The sequence below is a fragment of the Manacus vitellinus genome, unplaced genomic scaffold (genome assembly GCF_001715985.3).
Source record: "Manacus vitellinus isolate BGI_N305 unplaced genomic scaffold, ASM171598v3 scaffold_33_pilon, whole genome shotgun sequence".
Lineage (NCBI taxonomy): Eukaryota > Metazoa > Chordata > Aves > Passeriformes > Pipridae > Manacus > Manacus vitellinus.
Window position 1 is genome coordinate 5,711,346 of NW_021940478.1, and position 17,715 is coordinate 5,729,060.

Genomic DNA, 17,715 nt, shown 5'->3' on the forward strand with positions numbered 1-17,715 from the left:
TCACTGCTCCCAGTATTTCACATGAAAAGTGCCAGTACTCACAGTGCAAATGTAGCATGCTGTGTATGCCCTATCAAGCCGAGTGTATGTTTTGGCGTGTATGGATGCATCAAATCTAAGCTATAAGGAGCACTTTTCCTCAGTTAAACAATGTTTGAATTAGTTGCTCCTTATGATTTCCTACTGAATTAAATCTTACGATGTAAAAGGGGTTTCCAGCTTTCAGGATGGATCAGAGCTGTCTCTGAGACGTTTGCAGTCAGAAAAAGATACTCAAATGCACACAATGCTCAGGAGGAAAACATCCTAGGAAAAGGGATTCAGCAGCAGCAGCAAGAAGGAAGCGGGTTGGTTTGAAGCAGAAATTTCTCACCTTTTTCCATTTGCAGAGCTGAGAGTAGCTAACTCTTGTCTCCTACCAGGGGGCTGGGAGACCCCTGAGCAGCAACCCCAGAGGTGGTCCAGGAGCCCACAAAGACAATCTGAAAACCAGTGTGGGGTGATGAGCTTTGCAGGTGTGTTCAGAGTGATTCCATCCCATGCTGGGGACCTGTATGTCTGGGTGCAGGAAGGTGACAGCGCCGCCAGGGCTATGGAGGAGGGTTTGGGTCTGGAAGTAGGAGGCGAAGGAGAGAGCTGGCAGGTGGGGAGATGCTCAGCCAAGAAAGATGAGAGAAGGGATTCATAATAAGGTGCAGTAAGAAACGTGTTGAATTTCAGAGACTGACACATGCTGTCAATAAACCTGTGTGTTTTAGAGAGAAAAGGAATAAAAATTAATTTTTAAGACCCTAAAAAAAAAAAAGAATATTTTGGAGCAAAGCTGTATTTAATTTGGTTATAATCTGCTGAATTAAGATATATTTCAACTTGACTGAAGACTCCCAAGCACAGCTCATAGAGGAAACCTGATCACTTTTGGCAGAGGGAAGAAAAAACGTCTGTTAGAACTAAGTTCTCTCAGCTGGCATGTCTATTGCCAGAGATCAATGAAAACCAGAGGATAAATAAAAGCAGATTTTGAAAATGAACCGATAGACATTCAGGCACCAATTTTTTTTTCTATGTGTCTTCTTTTTCTGCCTTGGAGAAAATGAAATTGAAATGTATTTTATTGACAAGCCCATATCTTATTTGCACATTTGCAAGACTGATAAACAAGTGGCTAGTGTTGTGTAGGCCTTGGATTTGCTGCCCAGTCAGACGTATTAGCTTGTGGACACTTAAAAGTGGTGTGTCTTTCAAGGTGGGACACAGTGTTCTGCTTTAAAAGAGAGCACATGGCCCAGTTTTTAACCACATCGAAGGAATTAGATGGGAATAAAATTGCTGAGCAGCATGCTGATGATTTTATAAAAGCTTAACTGTATTTCCCCGAAGTGACTTGGTATTTCTAAGGGAAAGAGAGAGTAAATAGTATGTTTGTATTTAATAACAGAGATATGGGGTTGAGAGTGCCCCACATAGGCATAGCTGTATTGCAGGATCTTATGCAATGTAGAAGCATCCATGATTAGTGACCTTGCACAAGTCTTCTTGTGTGCCTTCTTTGCTTTAGATTCAAATATGCTGCAAGAGCTGGGCTTCTTTCCAGTGTCTTCCCCATCCGACCTCTCTCTTCTTGCTCTTTTTCCTCTATTAAACAGCACAGCATTTTATTTCCATCTCCTGCAATATTATTGCCATATGTTGTCTGTCTTCCACCTCTAACTGTTCCCACTTGGCCTTCCTCTCTGATTTTGATTCTAGGCTCCTTTTTCCCTCTCTCTGCCTTTTCCTGTGCCCGTGCTCTGAGTAACACCATCCCTGTCCCCACCAAAAGGGACAGCCCCTTGAGCTGGTCTGCACTAGTCACTGCTGCTGTCTTCACTTTCTGAATAGGTAAGGGAATGAACAATACCAGGTTTTCTCTGACACCACTTTTTCTGCTTTAATGGAGTTTACTGAAGGCGTGCACAAGGCTATTTTATTAACTGCTTTCACTACCTACCTTAAAGAACCTTGCTTTTTTATAGTGTTGATAAAAAGAAAAGAAAAGGGCTAAGCCACCAGGACATTGCGCAGAGATCAATATAATTTCATTGGTTCCATGTATTTCCCCACTTATTGTCCACTCCATCTGGCTTAATATCTATGCTGTGAACTCTCCATCCTTTCTTTCTGGATTTATGTTGAGTGCAATGGGATCCACATCCTTGACTGAGATGCACGGGGCTTTCTATAATTAAATATTTAAGAAGAGGAAGAGTAGTTGAAATTTATCCATTACTAACTCTTCTTAAAGCTGGTGTAAGACTTTAATATAGAATTCAAACAGGGAAGTCTTTTATTCACAGGTCATTCCTGTGCTTTTTGTATATAAATATAAGCTTTACAGTGAGTGGTTTATAATCTAGGTGGGTTTGAATCTGTATTTTCTTTAGAGCAACAGCGAAGAAAGAAAAAATATGAGCAATGTGGAAAGGTGGAGTCTGTTTCTGTCATACACTGTATTTGCACTAAAGCCTGTATGATAGCTATTATGCAGTGCTCAAACATCCTTCTTGGCTGTAAAAGTGAGAGAGCAGGATGCCTGGCAGAAGAGGTCTGTCCATCTATCAATATTACTTTCTTTTTTTCTTTCTTTCCTGAGACCAGCACCACTAAAGTCCTTAGATATTAGTAGAAAGGTGTAATGCAGGGGGAAAATGAGGTTGGATGAAACAAAGGCTTGATTTAGTAAAGAGCCGCGATACAAGGGAAGTCATATTCTTTCTGGTTAAAAGAAAGAATCTTATCAAGACTGTCTCTTTAATTTCCCCATAATATTTGATGCAGCCTCCTAGTGCTGCTCCTATTTAATGAGCAGCAGAACACAATGACAGCTATAATTTGGCTAATTAAGAGCGACAGGCAAGGATTCTTCTTCAAAAGCAGGAAAAAACCCATCATTTCTCTTAACAGTTCGTTGGCAAGTTTGGATTTTCTTATCAGCATGATGACCTAGTGAAGTGCTTCCCCAGCCAGGTCAATGCCTGTTCAATCCAGACAGAGGAGCCAGAAATCTCCTTCACCAATATTGCCTGAGGGGTGACCAGCCATCTCTGACAACAGGCCCATGCTCCTCGAAGACACGTGGGGAACCACTGACAGGACCCACTGGGGCCGAGAGCTCAGTGGTAGCAGCCTCTCCCCTCTCCCACTCTCACTCCTCCCACCAGTCCCTGGTGAGGAGTAGGAACTAGACATGCTCCAGACGGCTGTTTCTCTGCCCTTCCCTGCCCAGCATGGCTCCCAAGGCCGCTTGGAGGTGCAGATGCTGCATTGGTGATGGCACAGGACATGTGGAAGCGGTCCTGCAGCTCCTGGGGTGCAGGAACCAGAGTCATGTCCTCCCACCTCCTTACACATCTGCAGTTCCTCCAAGAATGTGAGCAAGTGCCAACCCAAGCCCCTGTGACAAGCCAGCTCTGAGGACAATGTGCCTGGGAGCAAAAGCTTCCGGGAAATGCTTCCACATGCAAATGAGCATGGTGACACTGGCCACTGCCAAGGCCTCAGGTTCCGGGCAGGGAACCCTAAAGTCACCAGCTGGCCCCTTCTCCATGGCCCCTCCTGCCAAGCTTCTTTCCAGCTGGAAAACATATACTGATGCCTGGGCTTGTTTCTTCCCACATATAGTACCTGGCATTTCATGCACTTGACAAGGTTCCTGTCACCCCATTTCTCCAGCCTATCAGGGAGGGCAGAAGAACCCTCTGGATTACCTCTGAATTATCATCCTTTGCTCCTCCTGGTTTGGTGTTGTCAAGAAACTTGCTGAGAGTCCACTCTGCCCCAATATCCAGATCATTAAGAAAGGTCTTCAACAGGACTGGGGCCAGGACTGTTCCCTGGGCTACACCACTGATTACTGGCCTCCAACTAAATGACTTTGCCCTGATAATCACCACCCTCCAGGCCCAGACATTCAGCCTGTTTCCAATTCTCCTCACTAGCCGCTCCTCCTGCTCATACCCCAACCCTATTTCCCAGTTCTTTAGGGATCATCCCCCTGTTTCCTCTTTTGTTAGTACTAGGTCACCTTAAAAGCAAGTTCAAAGTTCTTCACCATTCTCGGGCAGCACACAAAATCCTGCTACTACTTTGGGAAGCAGAAGCAGAGGAAAAACAGAACAAAGGAAGATGCTTTTTAAAGCAGAACCTCTGGGGTCATGGGGAAATGCCAACATCAGATCCTACCAAATACTACTAGAAAGGGACCCATCAGGACTCTCCTGGCTTATAACCAATCTCAAAAACATCTCTGAGGTTTTTTTCTTTAGATATATTGCTTTTTTTTCAATCCAAAACCAAGCAGCTACGGACTTGGAGGATTAATCCATTTGAAAGACCATACTCTACAAGCTGTCTCCTTCTATCTTCCAACACTGGAAAGCATAGGCTGCTTTCCCAAAAGCGGAAACAGAGTGAAAAAACTGAGGGGTATTCTCTGGAGGTTGCTGCACCCTTACACACACCTTACCTAACAATTCCAAGTATGACTGGCAATTCTCTAGTTTCATCACCAAAACACAGAATAACACACAAGTGGAAGGTAGACTTGACATTTACTTTAAAGAAACACAACTGACAGGTGTTTTAAAATGCTTGCTTTGAACATGACAGCAACAGAACTGCCATGGTTTTCAAAGGTGAAGTTACAAACTAGACAAACACAAGTCAAAACAAAGAAAGGATTGACAGGCTGTGCAAATGGTGTTTCCTCCCTTCTGTCTGATCTGAGGATTTACTTTTGCTCTACAGGGCATGTCCCATCCAGACAGGCTAGCAAGTAGTATCCTACACCAATTCTTCCTGATGGGTGGCCATCCATCCTTGCCAATCTGTCTGTGGTCTGCAAAGACAGATGAGATTATTAGTTATTTAACAATCAGATAAATAAAACGGGTACCATAAAAATGGTCTCACAATAGTCAAAGAAGGATTTCTCTACTCATGTCACCTAACAAATAAAATGTACTCTATGTATAGCCTGGCTGCAGTTGAGCAAGTACTGATTTCAGGGAAATCCATACCTATACACTGTCCTATAAATCTGCATAGGTACAAATTCAGGAAGTGATCCCACAGTGTCAGTGACACCTTGCCAAGTTTGTGGCTTGACACAAATCAAATTATCTGGAGAGAACTAGAATGGAAAGAAGTTCTCCCCTCTCTCCTACACAAAAGTGAGGAAGCGATCAGCCCCCCTTCTTCCACCTGAGTCTGGGAAGATGCGCTTCTTTATCTCAACAGCTTCAGAGAAAAAGAATCTCATGGAGGGAAATAGAAAGGAGAGCAGCAGAAAGCACCAGTACAGAGAAGCAGATAATGAATAACTCAAAAGGTTTTCTTATGTTGGTCTACCCAGCAACATAAAGAACAACTAACTGAAAAAGAAGAAATCACCTAAGGAAAAAAGTGATAGACTGCCTTTTCATCAGCCTTCAGGTGATTTTTAACACACAAACACACACACACACATACCCCACCTCCCCACATCTCCTCCTTGAGATCAGAAGCCCTGCCGGGTCCCTCAGCATCCCAAAACTCTGCAAAGAAAGTCCATAAACTGGCGTTTTTGAGTAGACACACTCCTTCCAGATCTGTACATCCACCAGTCACCACAGATTGGCCGGTGCTCTGTCCCACTGGATGAGAATGATATGGTGTCATATGATGCTGCTGACATCTTTTCTGGCTCCTCCAGTGGGGGAAACAAAGTGCCTTGGGCTCAATTCCCCAGGGCACTGCTCATCACTTTTACCATTAATCCTGTAACAGCTGTTTCTCCACCACCACAGCCATGAGAATCAGCTGAGCATCACCACTGCACACGGCCAGGTGCTCGAAGTGCTCATCGAAGCCAGACACGCAAATCGTTGAAACCACCACCGCTGCCACCAGAGTGCTGTACAAAAATTCTTGTTTTCAGTACAACAGTGACTGAAGTACCACAAGTAAGATCAGACTCTCCTGAAGACTGATTTTCACAAAACACCTCCCCTCAAAACCGAAAGAACACTGAAAATAAAGATTGAATAGTTCAAAGTATGTTATGACACTTTGGGGGATGAGGTCTCCGCCAAATCAATTGCTAGGTTAAGTAAGCTCAAATATCATATCTCATTACTATTAGGGGGATGTCTGCTTGGAGGTCTTTGCAAAAAAAACCAATTTTTGAACTTAAAGAGACTCCCAATATACAGCTAGCAACAGCTCTAAAGCAACTACCACTGACCCAAGCCTGCAGATTTCACTCTGGGCTTAGAAAACATCTTAGGTGTATTTCCATGACAGTTGAAGCCGGTCTAAGTCAGAGCTGGCACAAGCACAATTCCAGCCAGACATTTGCTTTGCCCCAACACAATGTTTATCTCATGGTGTGACAATTCAAAGAGCAAATCAGAAAATTAACAGACACAAAACCGAAATTACCAAGCTGAGGGGGAAAACAAAAACCAATAACATTTTGCTCACACAACTACCTGAACCAATTTGCAGTGAGATCAGGAAAACACCAGCAGCTGACACTGTTGTCCTGCACCCTTACACAGTGAGGTACGTGGATGGGTCAGACATAGGAGCAGAGCTCAGGCCTCTCTGCTGAGCACTGGAAAGCAACTGGCAGCTTTTCTTGTCCTGTGCTTGCTTCTTGACCTTGCTTTCCTTCATGGCCTTTTGATCCTGTCTCCCTCAGTGTGGCTGAAACCTGGCTGTTTTGCATTTTTCTTTTTTTATCTCTTCTCTGTAATTGCCTCCTGGAACTCATGCAACACACTTTGCTGTCAGCTACTTTTTCCTCTGGTGAGGTCTGGGTTTGGAAGTTTGAAAGACTTTTCCTAGTTCTAAAGACAGCACGAGGCTAAAAGGCAGCATTTTCCACAAAAAGCATACATGCCCATTATACCTATAGAATAAACAGTATCCAGAATTTGCTAGTTTTATGGACTGTCCAGGACAGGGGTTCTGTTGTATAGAATGATGATCCAAAGGATGAGGCAGGGTCTATTTCAACAGCTCTTACGTTATTAGCTGTTCCTTGATGAGACCTATGCTGGTTGTCTTTATAGGCTTCTTGGCACAGAAAGCCATATCTATAAAAGCAAACGGTATCCAATATTTACACTCTGGGTGTATATGTAAGCTCTGCTTGAAATTATACTGCCTATGTTCCGAGTCTTATTTATACAACAGCAATTCTGCACCCTTATAGTCATGTAAATGGGCTCTAAAGAAGACACAAGTATAATTTGTAGCTAGCCTCAGGACATGAATTCCCTCCCACCATTTGGAAATGTGTTATCAAGCTGCATCAGATTTCGAAACAATTTTTATGCAGCAGAACAAAATTGCATTGAGGCACCTACTGCAAGATTAAAAAAATCCCAGTGTTTGTTTCTGTTCGTGTCCTGGTCAGCAGTAAGAAGGTAATGCTCCAGTTTTCAGAGACCATCAAGAATTTCATCACAACCAGTACATCCCTACAAATCATTTCAGCTTTGACAAAGAAACATTTTTCAATGCAAATTCATTCTGTTGGATGTTCTCCTTGGTTCCAACCATCTTACTTTCATCTTAAGCTCCTTTTTTTACATGGCTATGGTGCAGTAAAATGGATATTCATGTTGAGTGTTGACAGGGTTAGGCAATGTGGGTTAGGAATAAAGAATTCCTAATATAATGTCCCACTTCTGCTGCTCCCCTTATGATACAATTTGACAGAGGATTTATTGCAAATGATGTTGTTTATGAAAAACAATACTTTTCAGTTCTGATATCATTCACTAATTCACACTGAATGCAATGCAAGATAATTTTCCAAAACTTTGGGTTTTTTTCTTCCTTTTTTTCTTGTTAGAGTCAAAAGTTCTGACTGTTCTGATGATATTTAAAAGGGCAGATAGTGCTTAGGGATAAATCAGCCTACTTGAGTGCCTAAGCGCGCTGTCTCACATTATCTCATTGGCAAAGTTCCTGATCTGCAGGAGTTTTAATCTGCAATTAACTGCACACTATGGACCAATTCTGCCAGCCTTCTTGGGATAAAGCTTTGAGGTGGCCACAGGAGAGACAAGTGAGCAGGAAGCAAGCTATTAGGTGTTGCCTACCAGGTCTTACAGTTAACAAGTAAACCACTGCTATTCCGACAACATCGCATGGCAGAGCAACCGTGTGTTCTTCAGACATGCTGTCGAGGTTTTTTAACCTGCTGGTTTTTTATTGCAAACAAATATTTTGGTGTAAGACAGAACAAGAGAACAGTGCTAAAATGTGTACTGGGTGCCTTTACAGCAGCAACAGTAGATAGTGCTGGGTCAGTGTCTGGCTAACCAGAGGCAATGAAGTGCAGCTGTATTTCTCACTTCTGTCATTAAATGCCCTCCTTCATTTAGTGTTTTCACTGTGCTTTCATTTTCTGCCTGGGGAAATCTGACTAAGTATTAGGTCCATTTCAGACAGGAGACAGGAAGACAGAGACAAGAGAGGGCTGGTGCCACAGTCCTAGGCTTCACTCCTCTGAGGCACCAGCTTCACCTTCCCCTGCCTCACCAGGCCTACAGATTTTACTTTGACTCTCAAACGTTTTACAAGGCTCCCAAATAACCATTCCCACTCCAAAGTGTGATTCCAGTTCACATTCTTCTTCCTTAATTTCTGCTCACCATTAAAGATCCCTTCCTCCGGAAACTTTCTAATTTCCCCATTCTTGTCCTCTCCAATTGCTCCCTGCAGCCATCAGTCCTGAAAATGGAATTGCTGAAGAGAATTAATCCACTGGGAATGAATTCCTAAATTATGAGGCTTAAGCATGTTTGTTTCAATTTCTATACCTTGAAAAAGACCACAGTAATTTCCCACTGGTCTCCCAGGAGAACATTAAGTAAACAATGTTTGAAAAGCACTTTGCAGATGGCAAAAGAAGTCCAAGCATTTCCAGAGATCTAGTGAGAGGACACATTATTTTATTTTTTTTTCTCTTATGGTTGCAAACTTATTTAAAAGGAAAAGAGATGTTCAGGGTTTTTTGGCACTTGCTGTTTAAAATTCATGTCTCTGTCATATTCTTTTGGCTTTTCTCTTGTGTTCGTTATTATGTTCTCTAAGTGTTTAAAAAACATGAGCTCTTAGGACAGTAGAATTTTTAAATTAGTCAGAGTGTGATGTTCAGAGGAATTGAGGGATCTGGGAACCCCTTGGAATTCATTAGATGCCAGATTTAAACCACATATCTAAACTAGATGTTTGTATTTCAATATTATTTTTTAACATATTTAAACAGAGTGTTCATGACTGAAGAAGGGCAATCCCTGGAGACTCTTTAAGACAGGAAAGGTAGAGAAAGAAAGAATTGGGCAAAATTATTTTGCAGCTGGCATCTGACACTGATTAGTAATTAAATGGGTAAAAAATTAAACTCTCAAAATTATTTAAAATGCATGCACAGAGCATCCTTTCCCAATGGGCTGGAATGCCTTTTTAGGGATCCAACAAAAGGCTGCAATGGTAAGTCATTTGATTTAACTGATTTTGCCCCCTTTTCTCTGAGAGGTGATAAAGCAGGTTGTCAAGAGAGATAAGAGTGCTGCATTGTGGACTGTGTGTTCACAAGGTTTTCCAATTTGAGCCTTCTATCATCAGGCTTTCTCATCATCTTCAAGCAAACTCAAGACATTATGGTCTGCTATGCTTTCAGTGTCTCAAAGTACATCAGCCATATTAAAAACATAGAAAGCAACATGTCCCTAAGAGAGGATTTCTTAATTACTATTTTATTGTGTATCTTATTACTTTCTAGAGGCTTTATTCAATGCTTTGGCCACTGCACAAATGCATAGGAAGGCTCTGTCATGGCCATGTGAGTTTATCACCAAAATGGATGCAGAAATATTGCATTAAAAAAAAAAGAAAGTTTTTGAATAGGGATTGGAGGCAAACACGGTAGTCCCCACTGGTCCCAAGCCAGCCAGCTCTGGAAATAAGTATCTTCTTCCACCCATCTTGGAAGCATCTCAGGACCCATCCACGTTGTCCTTGTGGTAGTCTGACTTGAACAAGCAATGTCTTTCCTTGCATTAGGCAACATTGGAACCTCTGTGGAAAAGACGCTGAGCAACTTTGTTTGGTCAAAGTTGCAAGAGCAAGAAGGGACGGCTGGAACAGGAAGGACCAAGAGATTTGGCACAGATCACAGCAAGAAAACTTCATTTGGGCTAATAATAGACTTATTAATGGAATTAATTTCAAAGACCATCAAAAGACTTCTGAAGCCCATTGATATCGAATAGCAAGTATTGAGCAGTTGGCTCAATAAAATGACACAGAGAGGAAAAAAATGGGATAAACGAAGAAAAATCTTGAAATTGCTCAGTTGAGAAGAAGATGCTAAGAAGTTTTTTGACAAAAAAGTTTTTAAATTTATTAATTAAACCCTGCCGTATTGCCAATGATTTCTCACGCAGGCATTTTAGTTCTTCAGAGCCTGCAATACTTTACAGTATTTTACACTCACCTCATGAGTACAGAAGATGCCCTGTATCTTAGAAATTACTTCTCTTCCTTATGAAAAAGAGTCACTGCTGTTCCTAAGCCTGGACATCACCAAAATAGCCAAACCATCCAAGCAGAGGAAGGTCTTGTAGTGGGAGTCTGTGAGGCTCCAGAGGGTGAGGCTGGAGACTGGTGGAGCAGAGGGCAGTAATGGCCTCCCATGGGCTGCACTTACAGCTCCAGGGATCCAAGCTGGTGTCCAGTGCCCATGCATACTTTAGGTATTTTCTGTACCACGGTCCCCTACTTCAGGTTTGCTCAGGATTTGAGATTTTGACACTAAAAACCCAATTTGATGCCTTGGACCCTTAAAAACCAGTAAAGTGGGGATACCGATTTCAGTAGGAACCAGAGCTTATGTGGGTTTCTTGTTTCTTCTGTAGGAGATATTGACTCAACTGATTAATTGAATTACTTCTTTTTTCCAGAATAAATTTTGTGATGCTTTTCTTCATACACCCCAGATTGTAACCCATCCCACTTATATGCTATAAAGTCCTAATAAATACAGATCAGACTTAAAGAGCTTCCGCAAATGTCATTATTTCAAGGCAACCTACTCATTCTTCAGACATGGAAAGCCAGAAACACCTCCAGAACGAAACACCTACACATCGAGAGATTTCCAATTTCTCCTTTTATTCCCAAGAGGTTGCCAAACGGAGAACTCCTGCTTTACAAGCAGGGATTCACAACTGAACTGAATACTGGACCACCTCAAAGAGCAAATAAGAAAACTTTCAGGGAGAGCTGAACTATGGGCAACTCAAAATAAACACATATTGCATGAGAGGGCAGGAGGAAAAGTGAAGGTTGCTTCTTTGGACTTGTTTTCACAACCTACTCCACAATAACTGATTGTCAGTGTGTAACACCTGCTCCAGTAAGTACTCCTGCACTGTTTTTAGGTTAATGCATGCAATGGATGCAAACAAACAGCAACAACGTACCAAGGTGAGCTGAAGTTGAGCACTTTTTGAACAGTGATGTTGTGTGCCTGGAGCCAAAAAACCAGTGTGGAGCAGAAAACAAACAAGTAGAAAAGCCAACCACCTCACACCTCCAATAACACTGAGCTGTGCAACTGAGGTATTCATTTTTCCACCAGACCCCATCTCATCCATAGGCTCACGACAGCAACTCTCACCCCAGAGGAAGATCTCTCCTTTTTTCCTTCAACCAGACTTGCTGGCAAAGACCTACAGGGTCCCAGCTTTGACAGATTGGCTCAAGCAGTTGCAACTACAGTTCCGCTTTTGAAGGCTTCAGTAGGGCAGAAGCCTCATTTGGCAGGAGGGGTTTTCCCTAGCCATAGGTGAGATGCTAAGCAAGGTTCGAGCTATGGAGAATACCATGCTCTGAGCACTGTTGGTGACTGCTTTGCACAGTGACAGCGAGAGCTGTGTGTCTAATTTGGGCAGCAGCAGATGGATCATTTAAGACAGAAAGAGACTGGCACTACCAGCAGAGCAAAGGGATAATGTGTTCCTTCTGCAGCACAAATCTCATAAGTGACTCATGACTCTTCTGCAGCTCACGCTGACACCCCTTGGTCTTTGTGATTGTGACTGTACATTTAAAAGGTCAAGATATAGTGCTTCTTCCCTGGTCCCTTGGAATCCATACAGATGACAGTTTTGCTCTGGAGAACCTCCAGTGCACATGATGGTTCCTCACGGTTTGACCAGCAGGTTGCTCATCTCCTCCTCCTGGTCCAAGTGAAGAGATTATGAAATAATCTAACCAATATACCTTTCAGTTTGACTCCGGGTGCTTGTTGCATACATAATTATCATACACATGACTAATATCAGGTAGGCCTGGTGCCTGAGCCACACCCACATTCCTCCTGCAAGCCCTCATTTCAGAACAGATTTCAATTAACTTTCATCACATGTTTAAGATGGCCTAAGTCTTTTCTTTGTGTAGGTGTTCAAACCTCAGTGCTTTACACTTAAGGACGCCCTTCACCACTAACTAGAACAGAGTCTGGTTTGGGCATGCACTTAAATGGTCTTCTGTCTAATGGTCTTATTTAAGGGGGACTTCCCATGACAGCAAAGCCCTGACATTAGCCGAGCGGTGTGTGCAGACTGCTCATGTTTATGAGCTCATGTGCTGCTCCTTGTGAAGGCACACACTGATGGTTCACCTGTAACACCCTGGAGTCACAGGCATTTCACCACTGTCCTCGCTGAAACATTAGAAAGCCTGAAGCTGAATGGTGTTGAAAATCCCATTACTCTTTTCCCCGAAACGGAATTGTCATATAGACTGGGTAGTAGCTTTCTGTGCAAATTTCATTTCTGAGTACAATATGCCTTGGTACTGCATGATATATCCTGCCTTGACCTCAGGGGGATCTGAATCAGTGCAGGCCATGCTCTGTGATGGTAAAATCTCACAGAAAATTTCCTTCCAATTTCCAAGGAAACTGATGGACAGAAGATCCAGGGATAAGAATATCCCAACACTTATGAATGCTTAACTCTCCTTAAATTCTCTTGACAGCTTTATATGGAGAAAAGCAAACCAATACAGACTGCCATGCGTACCACAGGCTGAAATGCCACACAGGCAAGGAACCTGCTCCCTTTGCACAGAAGAGTTGAAATAGACCCCCCCATCTTAGCAGTTTAGTAATGTTTCCATCTTTCATAGGTTTCTGAGCTGCATCCAGCTGAAAATAGTAATAATTCACCTTTGACAGTTATGCAAAAGAAGACTGCAGCCTTAGTTCAGCTTCCCTTGAACAGGGAGCTGAAATTTGCAACCGTGTTTCATAACAGTACCTTTATTGGCAAGCTTACCAAAGAGGCCCTGGGATAGGTGACCTTTGCAAATGAATAACCAACAACTTTAACTTTAGAAATAGTCTTTCATAATGAAGTTGATCCTGGGAACACACCCTCTGCCTACGCTGAACTTATTTTTCAGTAACTTTAAATCCCAAACTATGTTTAAACTATTTAAACTGTGCTTAAAATTGTATGTTTACTCCTACACTGGATGCTAACATATTTACGACTACGGGTCATCTTCTGCATTTTACTACTCATATTGAATATAAAGTCCTAAAAATGTCTGTCTTCAATCCAGACATGCCTATTAAAAAAATGTCATTTCTTAAACATATCTTCAGTTTTCAAACATAAGCTTGCTCAACTCCTGCTGAAAAAGAGGCTGAAAGAATAAACTAGCTCAAATATTCATAACCCATCACAGCAACAAGAATTAAAAAATCATAATAACAACCTATCAATTTGACAGTCTTTATTTGTAGTGAATTTCAAGTTGTCACATTCTCAAGGCTTTTTCTTCCAGATCCCAGGGCTAAAAGGTAACTTCCTCCCATTTTTATGAAAGGTAAGTTACACAAAAAATGCCAACTGTCATGAGATAAATGACAAATCATGAGTCAGCAAAATTGCCGCAAAGCTTTATCAAGGAACTCATCTTTTCTTCCAGATTGTTTTGGGTTTTTTTTTTTTGTTGGGTTGTTTTTTTTTTTTTAGGTGTGACATTTGTCTGACATTTTCTGAAACAATTCCCTTACACCTTAGGAGTTTGGCTGAAAGACCTGACAATAGCTCATAGAACTGACTGTGGATTAAACACATCTGCAAACTTTGTATTAAAAAGTAGTTGATCTTCCTACAGTCTGGGAAACAAGAAGAAAGGGAATAAAGGAGAAAAGGAGGATAGAAAGATTTCTTTCCCTATTTATGTATCTTCTACCCTGTAGGATGGGAATCCATGCAGAGATCCTCACTGAGCATTTGTTACAGCTTTTTTTTTTTTTTTTAAGTGAATACACTTATTGGCAAAGACAGTACCCAGGGAACAGTATCAACATGAAAAAAAAATCCTGATATATTTATATGAAATATATATCTATATATCCTGCAGCATTCCTATCTGATTTTTAAGTGGGCCACAGATTAACCTCATTCCTGTTCTTACAAAACAATTTTAGCAGATCCTTAGTAGGATCAAAGGCATAAACAAAATGAATTTCACAAACTGTGAAACTGGTTTTATGTGTTGCTGAAATTAATGCAAAATCTTTTGACTGTGTTAGTGAGAAGTCAATATCGAAAAAAATAGGATTATTAAAAAAACTAAAGAAATGTTATGTGGAATGGTGGTGAAGGCTGCTTTGTTAGTTCCTCCCTTCGCTTCAGCATTCAGTTCAGTGTCCCAGTGCTGTGTTTTTTATTTTTCTTAGTGGCTTTCCCCCTTCTAAAAGCATTGCTGGGGAAGTTTTAGGCCCGGTAAAGAAAACCCCCACAATGCCAATGACCTCTTTGGAAGAACTTAGTGAGGAACGATGTTTCACTCGAAAGACACATTGTGGCTGCCTGTACATGGTATGGTGACACACTGGATACAGGAAACAGTCTCTCCTTGGCCTATGTATCCCCTGGTGTTCTCCACAGCTCATGTATCCAAACAGTGATGGTCACAGCCAGGCAGAAAAGTGGAGCCAGCAGCCAGTGGCAACCAGGTTCACAGAAGGATCTGTCAGTAAGGACAACACTTCTAGACCCGCAATGAAGCCTCAGTGCACTCAGGAGGCTCTGGGGCTTTGATAATTTGAACAGGGGTCATGCTGTACAGGTGAAAAGGCAGCAGGGGGGGGAAGACTCAAATAGCCACTATTCCTTTTGCTGTAAATCCAGTTGTGGCAACAGCGGCTCTCTTGGACACAGCTTCTTGCTCCACGTGGTACATTCCTGGCCCTTGACCTGGGATGTCAGACCAGACCCCTGATGTACTCCAACGAGAGCCACTTCCCAGAGAGGGGCTATGAGGCTCCCAAACCAGCAGTACTGTCCTGCCTGCTCCTCCGCCTGCTCTGTGTTGTGTCAGAGTTCATCTGGCTTTCAGCTCAGATAGAGATTACAGACATACTTTTCCCTCTAAGGCTCTGTACCATTGCTTACGCTAAGTCAGCATGACTGTGGGCCCAAGTCATTAAAGATCTATGCAAGCTATACATTTTTGTAAGAAACCGGGTTAAAAAATCTCCAGGGCACCTGTCCTAGGCAAGATAATTTCATAGTATTGCTGTTGTACCAGCTTGTCACTGTTTGAGCATTTCCCCACCATGTCCTCATTCCATTCACAGCCCTGAGTTTCACTTTCATTTCTCCTGGGCACTTAAGTTTCAGTTCTCTTTCCTCGCTGCCCTCTCCCTTGCTGACACCTCCCTCAGCTACTGAAATACTTGCAAGTCAGCCTGAAATTTCCTTGTCTTCTTTTTGCTTTCTCATATTATTCCTTTTCCTTTTTTTTTTTTTTTTTTTTGCTGACTGTACATCTTTCATATGTTTTCCTCAAGTATCATAGTTTAAGCCACTAAGAAGGGGAAATCAAGAAGAGTTGAGTTAATCAGGTTCTTAACCTTATTTGTGAAACTAAGGATCAGCTTGGGAACTGTCACAAACAGGGATGGGCTCCAACTACACTCTGTACCAGGGGAACATACTTTCAACCACTACCCTCATGCGTGTGCAATTTATCTCACCTTTGTGGAATTATGAATGGACCAGCAGACCTTTTCTTTCGTCATTCCCCTCATCCCCTTCCCTCAAAACTAAATTGCTTCTGCACTCTCTGGGGTGTTATCTGTTTGGAACTATGTCATGTTTTATTTGAATCACAGATTGTTAAAGTAGGAAATGTTATTTATAACATTTGTATAATTGTAACTTTGAACTTGTAAATTCTATTCAGACTGTTGAAATACCTGCTCAAACTACTAAGCAGAAACCTCAAGCCTTGTTTCTGCGCTTCCAAGATTGCAGCTTGGCACATCCCCAGAGATAGTCACGGTAATTTTTTTTTTAAAAAAAACATAATGATAATATGACAAGAATTGCTGTAATTCTAAAATTACTACTTCATAATGACAATGTAAGAAAATATCATATTGGAGTGATAGCTGCTTTGACTAATGACCTGAGACGATTCACAGGTCCAGTCAGGCCCTAACAGGCAAACAGAACCAAATAAAAGAGGATAAAAAAAGTTAATGAGACTTTGTGTGACTTTTCTTTGCCTTCCTGGCCCTGGGACCACCAAAGAATGGTCCAGGATGAAAGGGTAAGACCTGACCCACTCACCACTCCACTCCTGCGACACCTTGACACCAATGAACAAGGAAAGCTGCACTCAGTCAGGTTTAAGTCCATTTTTGTCACTACAAGAGGATCAGGCAGTCATTAGGAATATGAAAACCTAACATCTGCTACCTAGAAGTTAGTCCTTTAATATTTTAGAATAAAATACGTATATTTGCTGCACATATATAAAAATGCAGGATATGGTGTAGTCTGTAGCCACCATACAAGACCGCTCTGTGGCAAATCCGAGTGATGCATACAAAACTGTTATAATCTGCACGACATTTTCTTAACCGTTTGATAAACTCCTTCCTTGTAGCACTGTCGGCTTCTGGTCTGACAGATAAGGAGGAGTCAGCTCTGGCAGTTTATTGCTGTAAGCAGTTCAGGGACGCTACTCTGTATACTTGTAATTAAAACTCGTTTATATTCTTGCTGTGCTGTTCTGCAAGCCACAGACTTGATTCTGCTTTCAAATACACTGCCTTTATGTAACTGTGCGGGAATCGAAGTGAGGAGCATTGCAACTTTCTGATTAGTCAGAGCACTGCTTAATCTTATAATCGTAGGCTCTTCATCGTCGTGAATCACAACAGCTGGGAAGAGGATGGGGGGGAACAAGAGTGAAGAAAGCATGCTCTTTCCTAACAGAGTATCCCTAAACCATTTTGCTGTCCTTTATTTTTTCTGCAATATTCCGTGTATTTCCCTAGCGTAAAAAGAGCCGGGTAGAAAGCCACGGTACTGTAACAATGGCCATTTTAAAAAGGAGACCTCTTACAACAGCAATAGTTTCAACTGCGTTAGAAATTAGAAAGGCCCGTAGCAGCCATGTTCCTGCCATCAGCTTTGTTCCACCACCGGCACTGCACAGCTCCGGGCCTGCTCCTGCCGGCTCTGGGCAAACCCACGTGGCTCTGCACAGCAGAGCCATCAGCCAACGCACGGCCGTACAGCAGGGAAATCTTTTACCCAGAAGACAAGGCGGCTGGCTCCTGGACTGGTCCCAGGCGAA